The 18,421-nt window shown below is 44.6% G+C and overlaps 1 pseudogene; it reads left to right on the forward strand.

Annotated features, from left to right (window-relative positions):
• Positions 1-7,286: 7,286 nt before the first annotated feature.
• On the forward strand, positions 7,287-18,179 carry LOC135713584 (heterogeneous nuclear ribonucleoprotein L-like; annotated as a pseudogene).
• The last annotated feature ends 242 nt before the right edge of the window (positions 18,180-18,421 follow it).

The raw sequence follows: 18,421 nt of genomic DNA on the forward strand, positions 1-18,421 counted from the left end.
CGTGTGATTAAATGCTACTACGAAACTGTGAGCATCGAACGGAAGGAGAAATGCGGTCAGAATGGATGTTCTATTAGTGATCAGGATCACAAGCGTGTCGTTAAAGTGTTTAAGTGGAATCCCAATGCTTCGGTCAGGGATGTGGCCAAAAAGTTGAATCTGTCCAAGTCTTTCGTTCAGAGAGCCAATGAACGGGAGGGACTGCATACGTACAAAATGCAGAAGGCTCCAAATCATGACGAACGGCAAAATTGTAACAATCTCGTTGTTGTCGAACACTTTTTCGAAGTATAGTAGCAATTAAAGTCAAAATAGCAGTGTTAATGTCGGTGACAATACCACGATAGAGAGAAGTGCAGGCCGGCTAGCCCCTAACAGCAATTAAGGTGCGCTAGCTACCGATGGCCGGGAATTAAACGAAAATGACTTCATTCGCAAGAAACTCAATCAGGTACGAAGTGATCGCGCAAGATGGTCTTGCCACTCAGTGGTATAATGTGCATGTCATTAGTGCTTAATTCTACTCTACATACATACGCTAGTCTTCTTTGCACCACGTGTCGTTGGGGGCCCCGTACTGCTGCTGCAACTGCATCACGGCTACCGTAGTCACTCGTTCCCTGCCGGCTGTCGCGCGACTCTCAACACCGTTGTGGGTGTCGCACTACTGCACTGTGACGTCGCGTAGGCAAGCACTTTCGCCCCGCCAGATGTCGCACGACAACGTCGTGTCCCTACTTCAATGTCGACTCCGGCTAACTTGTCGCATGAATTCTCGGATGTCGCACAACCGCCCGGTCCCGATCGACTGCTGCTGCAATGCACTATTGACGGTGCATCGCGATCACCAACAATACGTGGTGGCTTATCGCTCTCTTCGGTTCTTCTACACTCCTTGTCTCGGCCCCCGTTGCGTCACGACGGCTCCTCGGATACTTTGGCTAGCGAGAAGTGCTCTTATGATGACGGCAAGGAGGTAGGTGGCTCTGCGTGGTTGGCTGGGTCTTACCGGAGGAGTCCGGGTACGATGGCCAGCGTACAAACCAGCCGTTAGGATTAAAGCTACAATAAAAAGGCCCTCTGATGAAGGCCTTTTCCGATTTTCGTTTTACTCTCGCTCCACTTGATCGGACCTTGCAGATTATCTGCACTGATGACGATGCCTTGACCTCCTGTCGTTCGATTGCGGGTAAGAAGGTTCTTGAAACGACCCGAACGGAACACTCTTCCAACTCCAGAGATGATGGCCTCAAGTTGTATGCAAAGAAACTTGCCGGAAAGTCATTCCCGTTGATGTGTCCGTCCCTGGCCGAGCACTTTTACTGGTTTGGTATTTCGGTGGACAACTACATGCACTTTTTGGCAATCACCCAATTTTGTGGCACTACTTGGTGAAGCCAACCACACTGTAGCTGCTCTTTTAGCACAATGCCGAGCTATTGTCCCTTACGGATATTGTTCTTCGGTGCAGATGTGCGAGAGGGAGATCGATTTATTCTTTCATAATCGATAACGATTCTATTGATAATGCCGTGAGAGGTCTGGACGCATAACGGATGCTGTATTGTAGAATTGGTAGCGATTTACGGGATACACAGGAAGAAATTTGCTGGCGAATTTTGTCGGCATTATCTCGAAAAGTGTAACACAACATCATTCAAACGGCAACGAAATTTTTGCGATTGTGCACAGTCGCAAAAATTTCGTCTGATTTGTGACTATCAGATTTTTAAAAGGCTGATTGTTCCTTAATCTAAATAATATCGAAAAGATCTTCTCCAAGTTGGACATCGAGTATTGTGGCGATGGTTCATTACGGTACTTCAATACAACACTTATTAGCTAACGTTAATGTAATTCTTGATACACTTCTCGTGACAGATCAAACCAAGTAACTAGCTTCTTCACCGCTGTTGAGCATAGCGGTCAATCGCGTCTTCAATATCTGAGTTATGAATTTGCCGAGAAAATACAATGTTGAGTTCTGTCACGGTAACTAATCTCTAGCTGAGTGGCATTGCATATATTGATTGAGTAATAAATAGTTTGAATTACACATTGACTATTGCGTAATTTTGAGCGTTTTTTCCGACTGTTTTCAACGCAGAGGGGGGCGATTTCTCACGATTCGCTAAACGGCTCGCGCGGTTGCGCTTCTTTATCCCGTGGCTGCTCGTCTACCAAGCGTTGACGTGAACGAGGCTGATGGATGGTTAGTTTGGTAGACTGTTTGCTGACGACGAGGTTTCTCTACTAGTTGTTGGGCCTTCGAGTCGGTCAGCAATACAGGTTTTGTTGGCGTGGTCGCTCGTAGTCAGTAGGTGGAACTGCGTACATAGCTGGAACTTCCGAAGGTTAATCTGCCTTGATGTCCTTCGAATGGTAGACACCGGTTTTCGATGACTTTATGTCCTCCAATAGGTAATTGTTGCACCCCTGGACCTGCCGTACGATGCAAGGTATGAACTTCGTACCAAGCTTTTTCGTTCGATGTTCAGCTGCGTTCGACAATTCGAACGATCGTCTCCATACTATTTCCCCGACGGCAAATCCTCGGTTTCCTGCTCGGAGGTCGTAGCGCTGCTTGCTGGTGTCGTGGGCTGCCTTGATTCTGGATAATACGAAGTGTTGTAAGTTCTGTACAGCTGTGACTCGTACTTCGTGTGCCTTGACGGGATCTACCACGGAATTCAGCTTGGCCTGTGGATATTGGTCTGTGAACAGGATGTGACCTCTTCCGAAATTGCAGTAGTAAGGACAACAGCCGAGAGCTTCGTGCTTCGCTGAGTTGACTGCGTAGACCACTTGCTGAATGTGCACATCCCATTCCCGGTGATCATCGTCCAGGAGGGATCTTACGCAGGTTATCAGCGTGCGGTTGGTCCGCTCGGCAGCGTTGCACATCGGTGTGTAAAATGCGGTCCTCATGTGGATTACGTTGTATCTTTTGAGCAAAGTTTGGAATACCTGGGAGAGAAATTGCGATCCAGAGTCGGAAACGATGATCCTCGGCGTCGAAAACCGAAGAAACACGTATTGCTCCAGAAAATCAGACATTTTCTGGGCGTTTGCTGTGCGAAATGGTTCCGTGATGACGAATTTAGTTACACAATCAACAATCACTAGAAGTACCGTGTTCCCCTTTTTCGAGCGTGTGAGAGGACCTACCCAATCAATTGATATCAGCTCCCATGGTAACTGAGCCGGTTTGGGGTTTCCTAGTGTGGGTGTCAGCGTTGTATTGGGTGCCTTGCTGGCCTTGCACACGTCACAGGCTTGTACATATTTGCGGATGTCCGTTGCCATTTGGGGCCAGTAGAAGTCTCGTTGAATGCGATATGGGATGTGGGAATATCATGATATCGGTGTATGAGTTCCTGGCACAGATATGTAGGGATGAGCTTCTTCCAACGATGACATTTGCCTCCAGTTTCGTCTTTCATGATGCAGTTTTTATATAGATTTTCTCCGATGATCCTGAAGTCCGGAAATCTCTCCGAATCCAATTGAACCTCCTTCATCAGCTTATCGAACCACAGATCTGAAATTCCTTGATGAGCAGTGGTTACCGCGTTGACTATCTCCACTCGACTTAGGCAATCAGGAACGACATTTGAACTTCCTTTACGAAACTTTATATCGAAGGAGTATGCATTCATACGAAGAATCCATCTAGCTAGGAGTGGTGTGGGGTTTTTCTTCGTCTTCAGGTAGGTTAAGCTTGAGTGGTCGCAGTACACTGTGAAATTCGTGCCTTCCAGGTATCCTCAGAACTTCTCGATGGACCGGATCACCGCCAGACACTCCCGTTGTGTCACTGAATACTTTCTTTCGGCTGATGAGAGTTTCTGTGAGAAATAGGAAATTACCTTCTCACCTCCCTCGTGATCTTGTGTTAGCATCCTATGGCAACGTCGCTTGCGTCACAAGCGACTGCGAATGGCTTGGAATAGTTTGGAGTTGCCAATACTGGTGCCGAAATGAGGTGAGATTTAAGTAACTGGAAAGCTTTCTCACAATCTTCCGTCCATCTGAACTTTGTTTGTTCCTTCGTGAGCTCTGTAAGCGGGGTAGCGGTTTGCGAGAAGTTTTGAATAAATCTCCGATACCAGCCACACATCCCGATGAAGCGTTGAACCTCCTTTTTCGTGGTTGGAGCAGGAAACTTGCTGATCGCTTCTACCTTTTCTTCGTCAACGTGCCACCCTTCTTCATCCAACACGTAGCCCAGATACTTCAAACTTTTCTTGCAAAATACCGACTTCTTCGCGTTGATTGTTAGTTCTGCGCTCTCCAGTCTCCGTGCGATTTCCTTCAAAAGAGATCCAAATGTTCCTGAAACGTTTCCGTAGCCAACACCAAGTCATCCAGGTACACAAATACCTTCGGCTCGAGATCGATGAACAGATGATTCATTACCCGTGAAAGCGCTTGACTGGCCGTTGACAGCCCGAAAGGTACTACGGTGAACTGATAATGTCCGCGCTGCGGGATGGTGAAGGCAGTTTTCTGCTTCGATTCTTCCTCTAGCGGTATCTGCCAAAATGCCGATTCTATGACGGAGTTCAGCTTTCTACCCAGACAACCAGAAGTCGTATAACAATGTACAGAAAGTATCGTAAATAACTACAGTTTAAGTCAACATCGCATATAAGTATGACATACATCGCATTATGTTTAAGTTAAATCGTATAGAATGCAAATTTCCGACTTCTATACGACGAATCTTTTTTTCATCGTACTGTATCACAAATTAAATCGGATTACATCGTAAAGTTTTTCAAATTGAATTTGTTATTACAGATTGAATCGTATATAATGTCAAATCAACTCGTTTAAAAAGAAATTAAAATTTGCACGTATATGGCCTCCACTTTTGTAGGTATAGGCCTTTTTTTTGCATTCTATACGATTTGTTTGTTTGTATATATGTTTGTATATCACAGAAACAACTTTAAATATACGTACATTCTGGTTGTCTGGGTAGCGTCCAGGCACAATCTCATAGAACCGTCCTTTTTCTTCACCGCAACCGTCGCATTGTTCCATGGACAGCAAACTGCGTCTTCGATGACTCCCAATTCCAGCATCCTGTCGACCTCTTTGTTCAAGTCATCCAAGACAAACTTGGACATTGGGTAATATTTCTGCTTGAAAGGAGGTTAGTTTCCAGTGTCTATTTTGTGGTAGTACATTGTTGTTCTTCCCAGATGTGCGAGAGGGAGATCGATTTATTCTTTCATAATCGATAACGATTCTATTGATAATGCCGTGAGAGGTCTGGACGTATAACGGATGCTGTATTGTAGAATTGGTAGCGATTTACGGGATACACAGGAAGAAATTTGCTGGAGAATTTTGTCGGCGTTATCTCGAAAAGTGTAACAAAATACGGTGGGAAAGTCACGGGCCCGGAAACTGTACACTCAGGTGCTGACGAAGCCTCATTGTCTCATCATGGATGATGAGACATACGTCAAGGCGGACTTCCAACAGACTACTGTTCTTCACGGCCCAGCACAAGTTTGATGTTCTGGAGGAAGTAAGGAAGCAGAAACTTTCAAAGTTTGCCAAGAAATACATGATTTGGCAAGCGATCTGCTTATGTGGCAAACGGAGTGCGCCGTTCGTGACTACCGGGACTGTAAACGTGGAGATCTACCTCAAGGAGTGTCTTCCGAAGCGTTTGCTTTCTCTGTTGATACCCCCTCACCACTCCTCTCCAACTGGAGAGTTTGATAAAGAGAGATGATCCACCCGTTTCGTACCTTCCACAAAAGTTGTCCTTGCTCGCTTTCTACTCTCTAAATACAATTTTCACACTGCCGTACTCTAACGGACCTATCAACTCTATACTTTCATCTCCTCATCTATAGCCGGCGTCGGTGGTGTTGTGGTAAGCGTGACTTCTTTCTCACCCCCAATGGGTCTGGGTTCAATCCCAGCCGAGGTAGGTGGGATTATTCTGAGGCATAAAAATCTCTGGTTACGTCTTCCTTCGGAAGGGAAGTATGTAAAGTCGTTGGTCCCGGCCCATGTGTGTTTGAATGGTGCATGGGTTCCTACACAGGTGTGGAAGCTGCCTTCTTGACGTCAATGGATGGCAATCGATGTCCGTCAGTGATTGGCACTAGAATGCGGAACAGAGACCAACGTTAAATAAAGGAAAACAAGTAGAAGGGTCTGTGCTTTTAGGGGCACGAACGGAAGCTTGACGTAGGACCACTAGTGGACGGAACAAATATGTAGAGACTTTAGTTCTTTTGATTGATCGATAATCTATTATCTTAGCTCTTTCCATTTTTGCATTGGTGGCCTTGAGAAGGGCCGTTACTTGTTTTTTTGGTGTCATTTTGATCGTTTGAGACGGCTACCGTGTAGCTGATGAAAAAAAAGTGGTTATTTATACCTGTAATTAACAAAAATTGTGGCATCAAATTCTGAATGATGATATTACTACTCACCTATATCTGTAAGTATAGGTCGATGGTAAGAAAAATAGGTGATGAATACTTTGCATCTAAGATCTGGAGTACGTAGCGCAAAGGCTGTGAGTGGTCGGAACAAACGTGTTTGCTCTTAATTCTTTTAATTATTCGAAAATCAATTATCATAACTCCTTCTGTATTTGAATTGGTGACCCTGGAAAGGGCCGATTGTTTGTTGGTTGTTGGCTCTGAAAAAGGCCTTTAGTTGTTTTTTTCCTGGAGGGTTGTTGGAGTTGGAGGGTACGGAACGAATAGGTACTAATCGCGATTGCTTTTTGGCGCTCCTTTTATTTTGGTGCTATTTGTTTATATTGCTGTTGTATTTGCTTCAGTTGATGGAGAACTAACACGAATGCATAAACGATTGGCGTCCGCGGGACGGTTTAGAGCTGAAAGATTTACGCAAGTTTTTTCTCTCATGGAGACTCAATGATCTAAATCTGATAGTGATTTTCCGAACACTATTATTGGCACAGATTGATGATTCCTTGCTGTTATTTCTCTCCATGGTATTTCAATTTTGTGAACCTGGTTTACCCGCCATCTAGAGATCTTAAAAGAAATTCGATAACGATTGGTACTTTCGGGATGGCGTGCTTACACCATTGCACAGCAGTTGAAATTTTGCAGGTGATCAATATTGTATTCAGCCTAACGGAACAACTGCAGTGGAACGTCCGAAAGATGGTGAAGCTACTCAGAGAGCCTCCGATGTCCGCGTCCTTCAGGGTCCTACCTAATTTGTGCTGACCATCTCCGTTGCAAATGAAAGTGCCATTTTGGATCGAAGCGAACAAAATGGTGTACTTGGGCATCTCCAGAGACAGCGTGTTCAGTTGGCTTTCCTGGCAACAGCATTACGCAAGTGATTATTGTAGTCAAACTCAACTGCGTAACGTTCGAAGGATGTCGTTGCCGTTGGTAATGCTTCTGATTCCGATGTCCGCGGTCACTTGCTGGGTTTTTCAAATTAGTTGTGACGACTGTCCCTTAATGGAATTGGAACTGTTCACGTTCACTTAGACTTAAAATGATCTTTATTTCTTGTGTTTGTGTGGTTTACATTTATGAATTTTTCAAGTGACACAGATGCGTCTTTTCAACTTTAGTTCATTTGAGATTTTTATTATTATTTACAGTTACTAGTCCTATCAGGCCTATTTTAAAGTATGACCACCTTGGTGGGATTGGTTTGATTTGAATTGAAAAAGGAGACTACTTATAACTACTATTTACAACTACAACTAACCTACAACTACTATATACACCTAACCTAATATATACAAATTGCTTATCAAAGCATGTTCTGATAAATTACATTTTTCTGCAAATTTAGGCTTCATTTCGTTAATTCTTGAATCTATTTTGGCAATTCCTGCCTCTTCGTGTAAATTTGTTATCCTAGTGTCGAAAGGACGATCAAGAACCATCCTCAGCACTCTATTCTGAGCGACCTGAATTTTGTTCCTGTGAGTCTGTGCACATGATTCCCACACCGGAGCTGCATAGATGATCGCAGGTGCTATGATTTGTTTGTAGACGGCCAGTTTGTTTACCCTTGAGAGGCGAGATCTGCGGCAAATCAGCGGATACAGACACCTAACCAAGGCAGAACACTTGACTATAGTTTTCTCTACATGCGAACGGAAGAGGAGCTTTTCCCGAGATAGGTTACTTCGGCAGACCACTCAACCCTTGTGCCATCCATGATTACAGTACAAGATGGAGCCGGTTTTAGTTTGGGCGATTGCCGATGGAGGAACATGATCGCTTGTGTTTTGGAGGCATTGATTTTGATTTTCCACGGGGTGGCATAATCAGCAAAGGCGTTAAGGCATCGTTAAAGTTTGTTCGTTATTTCGCGAGGCATCCTTTCTTTGACGGCTATTGCAGTATCATCTGCGAACAGGAAAAACACGCAACCGTCACCGAGGGGAGGAATGTCGAAAGTGTAAATGCTGTAAAGTAAGGGGCCCAGCAGACTGCCTTGCGGGACTCCTGCTGTGATGGAAAACGTGTCTGAAAGACAACCATTCAACGATACCTTAAACGACCTTTGCTGGAGGTAGTTACGGGTGATTTTAAGCAGATGTAATGGGAAGTTGAAGTTACAAAGCTTGTACACAAGTTCGTCATGCCAAACATTGTCAAACGCCTTTCAACGTCTAACAAGGCCATGGCTGTGGACTTGGATACAGCCTTGGTACTTCGGATGTTATTCATCACCCGTACTAGCTGGTGATTGGTGGAGTGCCCCTTTCTGAACCCGAACTGTAAACTGTAAACTTGAGCAAACGATTGAGAATGAGTTTCTCGAACAATTTGCTCAGCGCTGAAAGGAGGCTGATTGGTCTGTAGCTTGAAGACAATATTGGATCCTTACCGGGTTTGCGGATTGGTATGACTTTTGCTACTTTCCAGATGCTTGGAAAGTAGTACAGTTCCAAACATCTGTTGAAGATAGCGGTTAGAAAAGACTGCACTTTCATGCTGAGTCTCTTCAATATCAAGTTGAATATACCGTCAAACCCGGGAGACTTCATGTTCTTGGTGCATTTCAGCGCTGAGCAAATCTGTTGTACTGTAATCATATCCGCCGGAGTCACGACACAAGGGGAGGTATCTAGGTTTTGAACGCATTGCGCAACCTGATCATCGAGCGGACTTTGGATAGTCGAGCCAAGCAAATGCGATGAAGCGACATGCTCGCCAATCGCATTTGCTTTCTCCTGTGGGGTGATAAAAAGCCGATCGTCATTATTTTCGACTCTGAGAGGTGGAACAGGTTTGGGATGAGTTTTCAGGACCTTGGCTACCTTCCAGAATGGTCTGGAGCGGTCGTCCAGATTCTGGACAAAACGCCCGAAACTTTCATTTCGGAGTGAGTCCGTTCTGGAAGCAATCTGACTGTTCAGATCGGCCATATCACGTTTTTTGCCCAGGTCTCCAGTCCTCTGAAACTGGCGTCTACGCACATTTCTCAATCGAATCAATAATTGGGTGTGGGAATCAATAGCAACAAACTCACCCCTCACAGGAACTTGTCGAACGCATGTCTCGTCAGCCACGGTTATGGCTTGGTGGAGTCCCTCCAACGCTCGATCGATGTCCTTCACGGTGGGTTGTCGATGATGTGCCTGTCTACCACGCGTCCAAACTGGGCCCAGTTTACGCGATGGTAGTCCTTGCGCAGGCTTGAAGCAGGAGCCACGTTGCAGCCCAGTTCAGCCACCACCGGTTGGTGGTCGGAGGTGGTTCAAGGCTACCGGCTTGGACAAGCCGATATTTGTCAGGAACAGGTCTAGCGTCGATGGGTTGCCCGCCGGTGAGATGAATGTTGGTTCATCCGAAAACCAAACTGAGCACAGCCCATGCTGTGAGTGGTCGAACAGGAGATGACCGTTCTGGTTCTGCTGGTAGTTCCGCCAGGCCTCATGACGAGCATTCAGATCTCCTCCAACTACGAAGCGGGAACCGGTACGGGTGAATTTAGCCGCTAGTCCACTGCTGGCGGCACACTGTCGAGGGCAGTAGACGGTGATGAATTGGACGTATTCAGTCGACGACTCCACCTCCACACCAAGGGTCTCGATGATAGAGGTGCGGAATGGGACAGAGTGTGGTATTTTATTCCTTTCTTAACGACGACCGCAAGCCCCCTTCCCCTGGAGCTGGTGCGTTCAAGCCGGATAATTTTGTGGTCAGGCAACCAGAAGCTGTCACCGGACTTTAGATGGGTCTCGGTTAGAACGCCCACGTCGATGCTGTGCTTGCGGAGGAAGTCGGCAAGCTCAATCTTTTTTGCTCTTACAGAGCAAGCATTCCAGGTGACACTAGTTAGCGGTTTAGACGCCATACTGGATGATGAACTTACCGAGCACTTGAATCTGTTCGGGCTTATTGAGGCACTTACGAAGAGCACCGGACATGTTGACGAAAATTTCCATCAGTTCATCCGCTGAGAACAGGTCGGGGTTGTTGTTTTGAGCTGTTGGTTGTCTCCAGAATCCAGGGGGGGGATGGAGAGCTTTGGCCAGCAAAATCACCAGAAGTTGCTTGAGCGGAATGCACACGCGAATTCGCTTGCCTTTGCTGAGGAGCACGACGAGGCGGGAAATCCTCCGTCCGAAATGCCGGGACTTTGTCCTTCTTGCGTCCTGGTTGGTTGTTAGTTGCCGCCTGTTTTCGGATGCGTTTGAAGTCCTCGCGTTTGGAGCACTGTCTGTAGGAACCTTAGTGAGCACCACCACAGTTGGCGCATTTAAACTCCACGACTCCATCCGCAGGGCAGTCGAAAGTGGCGTGGTCTTGAGCGCAATTGCCACAGCGTGGCTTAATGTTGCAGTTGCGGGTGCCGTGTCCGAAGTTCAGACACCGTTGGCACTGAGTCACATCACGATGACCGCCACGGTATGGCTCCCAGCGGACGATGATGGAATTGATGGAGCGGATGGCTTTCAGCGCGTTGAGCGTCACCGTTCCCTGCTGGAAGTGTACCAGGAAGAGGCTATCCGGGTACGCCTTCACATTTTCGTCCTTCCTTGTCATCCGATAGACGGCACTTGGGGCCAGCTTGTACCGGTCTCTGATTTCAGCTTCGATAAACTTCGGGTCGAAGTTTGGTAGGCCCCTAATGACGACCTTGAATGGCTTCTCACCGGGAATATCGCGGGTGAAGAATTCCACCTTGGAAGTCCTCAGGTGGGCGACGACCAAGTCATACTCCGCCTTTGGTACGGAGCACCACCTTGGTGCCGACTCTGGCCAACTTGTATTCGGCTTTAACGCCCAGCGTCGCTAGATCTGCGATGAGCTCATTAAGATGGGCATTTTTCACTACCAATGGAGGTAGCTTCCCTTTTGCCGCACTCGGGCCGGCAGAATTTTCGTTGCCGATGGCGTCGCCGAAATCACCGATGTCGCTGGCGTTCGTCGCAGTGACATCGGACTGGCCTCGATTCTTCTTCCTCTTCTTGCTGCGTTTTTCCAACACAGCTGGTTGGATATTCCCATCCATGGGGAGAACAGCAAACCTGTTCGAGGTAGGCACATCGGAGCTTCCTTCACCGGGGTTCTGGACCTTCGCCGGGCTTCGCGACCGATGCTTCCCCATTTCGGGACACACACACACGCACGACAAACCGCGAAAGAGAGAGCGCGAACACTATCGCCACGAACTTTTCAAACAACTCGAGAGACCGAGCTAACACCGAACTGAACTGCTTGACGATCAAGCAGAGAATCTCGATTTTCGATGACAAAGATAACGATTTGGCAAGCGTTTTTATTACCGCTGCTTTTTTCGTCCTTTCCATTCATTGCAATGCATTGGTGAGCATGCGCAATGTGTATTGTGTTCGATTTGCGCTATATCGTTACGTCCGTGTATGGGATTTTTCGTAACATGTCTGAATTCTGATTTTTTTTTAATGTGAGCCCCAGTATAGAAATTAAAGACGTAGTCCTACGTCAAAAAATCTCCTCATCCATCGTATAAAATGAACATTTGACGCTTAGCATCTTCAACTATGTAAATCATTAACTTCAAGCAGAAGTCATCAAACAAAATAGTTAAAGTAATAATTTCAGGCAAAAATCGTTGCAATCCTCAATCGCAACGATTAACTCCCTTTATACTCAGATAAGATTTAGTTTTAGTTTTTCGTTTCAGGAAGTCAATTATATATATATATATATATATATACTGACATGCTGTTTAAAATACTGAATTTCCAAGGCAGGAACAATGTAAAAACACTTAGATTGTTAGAGTTCTTTTATCTGGGGACTACTTTTTGTCCCTCTCTAGGCTTTGTCCTGGGATTCAGCGTCGTTTGCTTGCTCCAGAAAGGAATTGAGTGGAAATGCTTCCCAAAACTTATCGAAGGTGACGATCAAAAGAAGATGGAGCTTACAGCTTTTTATTTTTATTTTATTTTTAGACATCATATCAACAGTTGATATGATGTCTACAAATTTTTAACAGCTAAGATAGAAGGGGGTGCATTTTGTTCGCCATGGGCATTTAAACCCCCTTTCTCCTTATGGGATTTCACGCTCTCATACTCACAATGCTCAAAACTCATTCCAGCTCAAAACTAGTAAAATCCGGACAAACTTAATTTATAGCATGCACATTTATTTTTGCGCAGCTGAATTTCGCAATGCCAAACTCATAGACGAATGATCTCACACATAAAATTGGACTTTATGATTTTTTTTTTCTGAATACTGCAGTCAAGTACACTCCACGCGTTAAATTTCTATCGGCTTTCCTGACATTTGAGCCGACTCTTGAGGGAAATCGACGAAAATGTATCTCATTCACTGAGTAATCCTATTTTTTGCTATTTTGAGTTACTTTCAGCGGATTTTTGGGAAAAATCAAGGAAATTAACCACTTCATTCGAGCAGTTAAAATGACGTTTACTACCACTCGAACTTTGGAATAAAACATTATTTTGGGATTTTTTCTTCTAGAACCACGAGAAAAGTAGCCATCATTTGTGTTTCATAAAAAAAAAATATAGAAAATAGTTGGTCCAGTTTTGTGAAATCGCTGGTAGAAAGTCACGCCAAAACTGCTTGACAAAGTGGTCAATTGAGTGAAGCTACGTTTTACAATTTTTAGTGGAATCCGACTCAATTTTGAGTTGATCTCATCGTCCGTGGTGTGGTGCTAAATTGTTCACAGATCCTACGCATTCTGTTGTTGGTGTTTTGAACTTGGGTCTTAGCGCGACCGCCTTACCTTATTTTATCCCTAACGGAAAATATAGAGCTACGTTACGGGGTGTAAGCTTTTCCAACTCCGCAGTCAGTGTATGTATGTTGTAGTTAGGTCAAATTACAGGACATCATCTGAAGTCTTAGGAGCACAGCTGGGCTTTTCATGTTTGAAATAATCTTAGACCTGTCATCTGTATCAAATGTATGGATTAATTCAACGGTTCGATCATTTGAAAAGTATTATCTCGGATGAACATGCGTTTTTAGCAAGGTTGGCAGCCCTGCTCTTGCAGTAAGCATCGCTCTTACTCCAACGAGTGATTATTCCTTCCAAAGTAGGTACTGCTACCCTGCTAGATACTGTAATCTGACGCCATCGACCGCGTGAAGAAGGCAAGGAAGAGTGCGAGCCGAGCCGACAAGCCGAGTTCAACGGGCGATCAAAGTTAATGATTTTATATAAATTTTTCAACACATTTTTGATTACGATTATTTAGAGACGATTTAACACGATTCGGTGCGAAAAAGAAGAGACAAGAACGCATCGTTGTCGTCGCCGTCGTCGACTTCGACAATGATGATGATAATGATAGAGTACGGTGACGTTACAGAGTGCTCATCGGGGAGAAGTGAGTGCTCAGCTCATCGTTTACTTCTTCCGTTAGTGAGAACCAACCGCCGTCAGCAGGGAGCATGTTGCTTGAATTATGTAATAAAAACATTATAAACTGAAGAGTGTTGGATGTTGGATCTGGAGAGGTTTATGATGACGATGTAGATGATTGCTAACGATGAGCTCGAGCCGCGGTTATTAGCATCATTAGAAGTGTATCAAATCGTTTTGGGTTTTATCTTAGTGCTGTTACTCGAAATTAAGCAATGAAGTATAATCTTAATGGGTTGGCGGTAATCTCATGTTATGGTACAATATTGAGCACAGCGTACAAGTGTGATTTGATTTGGGTTTATAATTTAGACACTAATAAAAGTATGAAATTGCCACATGAGCCACGTTCCATTCGGTCGGTCGTCATAGCATTGACGTTTCGATCCGGCTTATCAGCAAAGTGTTTGAGTTAATGTCTGTGTAAATTGGATTTCCTTGCCGTTCCTCCTTTCGTTCCCTGCGATGCTATGGAAACTTGTCCTTTCTCGACGGTGGTGCAGGCATATAGCAACATTACAGACGTAATGTAAAAAATCTTATTATCAGCTTCTCGAGCCTGATAATTAGTGTCAATTTAATTGAACTTTAAATTATAATAATTTTATTGCCCACTGGTGTACACACAAACACTACACCACACCCCAACAGTGGGTAAATGAAAAAAGCAGCAAACTCCGGGTGCTTAGTGGGCAAAAATAGCCTTGGCTGACTCGAGGCTGCAGCTTGGAAATTAATTAAAAATTGATTACCGCTCTCCGTTTGGCCGCACGGGCTCGGAGTGGAGTGCGAAAAAACAATCTCGCTTAGTTATCGCGCAAATTTTAATTGCCAACCGTGCTAAATGAGCCCTGCCGGGCAATGCCGAGACCCGAGAGTGCAGCTGATCACTTTGGCCACTGCAAGCTCTGTTATCAACTCGTTGCGACTGGAAGCCTCGTTAAAGACATAGTTGAGCCAATAAATCTTGTCTCGTGTTACTCTAGCTGAGTCCCCAGGCATGATTAATGAAGAATGATAGGCTTATCAATATTTCATTGGCAAATTCCTTTCAAAAGGAGTCATAGTCCAAATTTAAATTGCTGAATGCTGATTCAAATAATCGAAGCTACCAAAATCACATTCTTCAAGCATCGTGTAAGATTGATCACCTACCACCCGACACGAGTGACAGCAGCCAGATTTCCAATCCAATTAAGCCTCCCGTGCACGCACTGTTCGATCCGTCGATTAAACTGCAAGCGCGCCCACGTTTCCAGCCAATTATCAAATCATCGCTTTTCCCATGAAATTGCGCTTTTAATTACAAATAACCAATTCCTTCCAGTCAGCCATCCGCATTTGTTAATACCTACTCCACGCTCATGGCTCATGATTGCTTCCTTTAATTCGCTTCGATCTTCAACTTTAAGTATCACTTCGCTGTATATTTCGTTCCACTCGATAAAGATGCCCTTAAGGGCGTTGTTTTTCATTATTATTATTGCTATTATTGTTATTATTATTCAACCCTGGCAATAATGGTTAAGATGGTGATAATTTCCAGCACTCCTCACAAAGCAGGGAACATACAGGCCATCCAAACCGATCGAATCGCTTCTGCCCTCGGGCGGTAATTGCCGGGGCATCTTTTCTCGTTTTCTTAATGAAAAGAAAATTAGCAATAAAAAATGAATTGGTTTCGCGACTCCCGAATGTGCAAATCTTGCCGATGGCATGCGAAGGGGTTTTGTTTTCAAAGTCTGACGGGCAGATGGCGCGAGAAATGGTGAACTCCCAGGGTTGACGCTCAGTTAGAAGCTTAAAGCGATGGAGGACGAACGTGGAAGGTCATCAAAACGCAAACCCACAGGATCAGAATATGTCAAGCAAATGTGACGATGGATCTCAAAGATCATATTTTCGCCCTGACAATCCCTTAGGAACAAAAGGAAGGTAGATTCACAACGGTCCTTGACAAGAGCCGATGAATAGGCTGTGAGGCTATACCTTATTGTTATCATGTTGAGTATGTTAGTGGGAGAGATAACATCGCCAACCCATTCGTCACGATCCGTCAGGACTTTACGTTGCAAATGACATACATTTTTGAGGAAAGTCAGAGTTCTTGTGAAATTGGCACGTTGGAGGAGGACATAAAATTTCTAACAGAAATGAGTTTCAGTTAGAAGTTTACTTGATCCAGAATTGAATGCGGTCAAAGATTGCATGGGAAACCGGTCAGTGACTGACTCCAGTTAGTTGCGAGGGGTTCTAACCCATTCTGCGTCCTACACAAGTTTGTTTTTCTGCTGATTATTGTTCAGGATCAGGGTCCTCAGATGTGGGGTACAGTATTACAGATTTCGCACCTGATTAGACTCTTGCACTAAAAATATCAGGGTGCTTTTATTTTTGCACAGGAATCGAGTGGAGCAGAATGCGCAAAACATGCGTTTTTTAATAATGTTTCATATTCAGTTTTATTTGACTTCCAATTGAGAGTTTACGAATAAACGCGTGTGTGCTGGTTGAGAACTGAAGAAAATTGTATTTGCTTGGTTGCTACGTTGCTAGGGTAAAGGAAACTCTTAAATCTTAGGTTACTACTCAACTACAACGCTCCTCCTTACACGCTATTTCAAAACTACAAAAAATTGAGTAGAATTAACCCAGATCTGTCAACACTGAACCTGCCCAAAAATAGGTAAACTATGTTGGGAGTGACAAGTTGACAAATTAACAACGTCAATCGGATTTATGTCGATGTTGTTCATTTGTCAAATTGTAACTGCCAACACAGTTTACCCATTTTTAGGTAGGTTCAGTTTTGACCGATCTGGGTGGATTCTTATCAAATTTAGGTACTTTTGAAATAGCGTTTAACCAACGATGCCAAGCAGTTTCTTGAAAGCTTCATGATTCTGATTGGTTCAAGGGGTGGTCACTCTACACACTTGTTTTGCGCCAACTTTTTTCTCACACGCTAATTTGAAAGTACCCATTAATGGTTGAAAAAGACCCATTTTGAAGAAAAGTGGCTTAACTCAATAAATGAGTAAATTTGTTACCCATTAATGAGTATCTGTTACCCATTAATGAGTAATTGTTAATCATTAATGGGTAACAGATACTCATTAATGGGTAAAATTGTTTAATCATTAATGAGTTAAGCCACTTTTCTTCAAAATGGCTCTTTTTTACTCATTAATGAGTACTTTCAAGTTAGCGTGCAGTGTACCTCAGTGTGCCACAGCTGTACCGGCAGTGCTAAGAAGTCATCGAACTGACTTTTGATTGCTTGTGAATAATGCCTTGTTTGGCAACCCGGTATATTAATAGCTCTTGTTTTTGTTTTGTTTTTCAATGTTTTCAAAAACGACACGGTCTCCAGTTGGGACTACACACTGGATGCATCCGTCTCCAAGGATGCCTGCAACGGACGAGCTCCGTTGCTACACGATCCTTCCATCTTCGTCGGAAGTCCGACCCCGCACAACGAACGTCAATCATTAGCCAACCAACCCTTCTGGGAGCCGGCGGAGGAAACGGATTTGCACCGGAAAACTGGAAAACAACACCGGCCGGAACACAAGTCGGACTGATGAAGGACGCACCGCTGACCCGAAATGGACCAGCCAACTCCATTTAACCGGCACTGCAACAAGGCGCAGTGATGATGGTCTACGAACTCGATAACAACAACGATGAACACCGATAAGCTGTTCAATCTGTTCTGCCTATACGGAAATGTTGTCACGATAAAGTTCCTGAAGATCAAAGAGGGCACCGCCATTGTCCAGATGGGATACGCCATCGCAGTCGAATCAGTCGAACGCAGCATCCAGCACTTGAACAACATTCCAATCGGAAATGATGGTAGCAAAATTCAGATTGCATTTTCCAAGCAGAACTACTTGTCAGAGTCCACCAACTCCTACACCCTGCCGGACAAATCGATCAGCTACAACGCCTCCAAGAACAATCGCTTCCTTTTGTTGATCCAGGCCAGCAAAAATCGCATTCTCCACTTCTTCAATACGCCACCCGGCATGTCCGAGGATCTGCTGCTGAGTGCATTCACCACCAAGGACTGCCACCCGTCGCAAGTGCGAATGTTCCCGCCAGAATCGAAAAGCTCCTACTCCGGATTGGTCGAGTTCCCGAGCGTAACCCTGGCGGTGAACGCTATCATGAAGTGCAACCACAGCGCGATCGAACACAAAGTCACAGAATTCGCGTACATTATGAAGCTGTGCTTCTCCTCCTCCAAGACGATGAACGGTGCGTGGAGCAACGAGATCATCGAAAACACGTGAGCGGAAGCTTCTTTTCCTGAGAAAAGAAAGGATTATAATTTTGTGTGGGTAGTTAATGTTATGATTCGTAATTATAATGTCTTATTGTGTTAGTTGGAAGCATGCTTGTCATACACAGTTGTACTCACCAACTGCTCATTTGCTAATAACTTCGCATACATTTGACGCAACATAATTTTTTTTTAAAACAGTAGATAGAAAAGAGTTCAAGCTTGTAGATTTTAATTCTATATAGTAAGAAA

This window comes from Ochlerotatus camptorhynchus, unplaced genomic scaffold, assembly GCF_037179485.1.
Source record: "Ochlerotatus camptorhynchus isolate MF236.1 unplaced genomic scaffold, CSIRO-AGI_Acam_v1.1 ptg000569l, whole genome shotgun sequence".
Taxonomy (NCBI): domain Eukaryota; kingdom Metazoa; phylum Arthropoda; class Insecta; order Diptera; family Culicidae; genus Ochlerotatus; species Ochlerotatus camptorhynchus.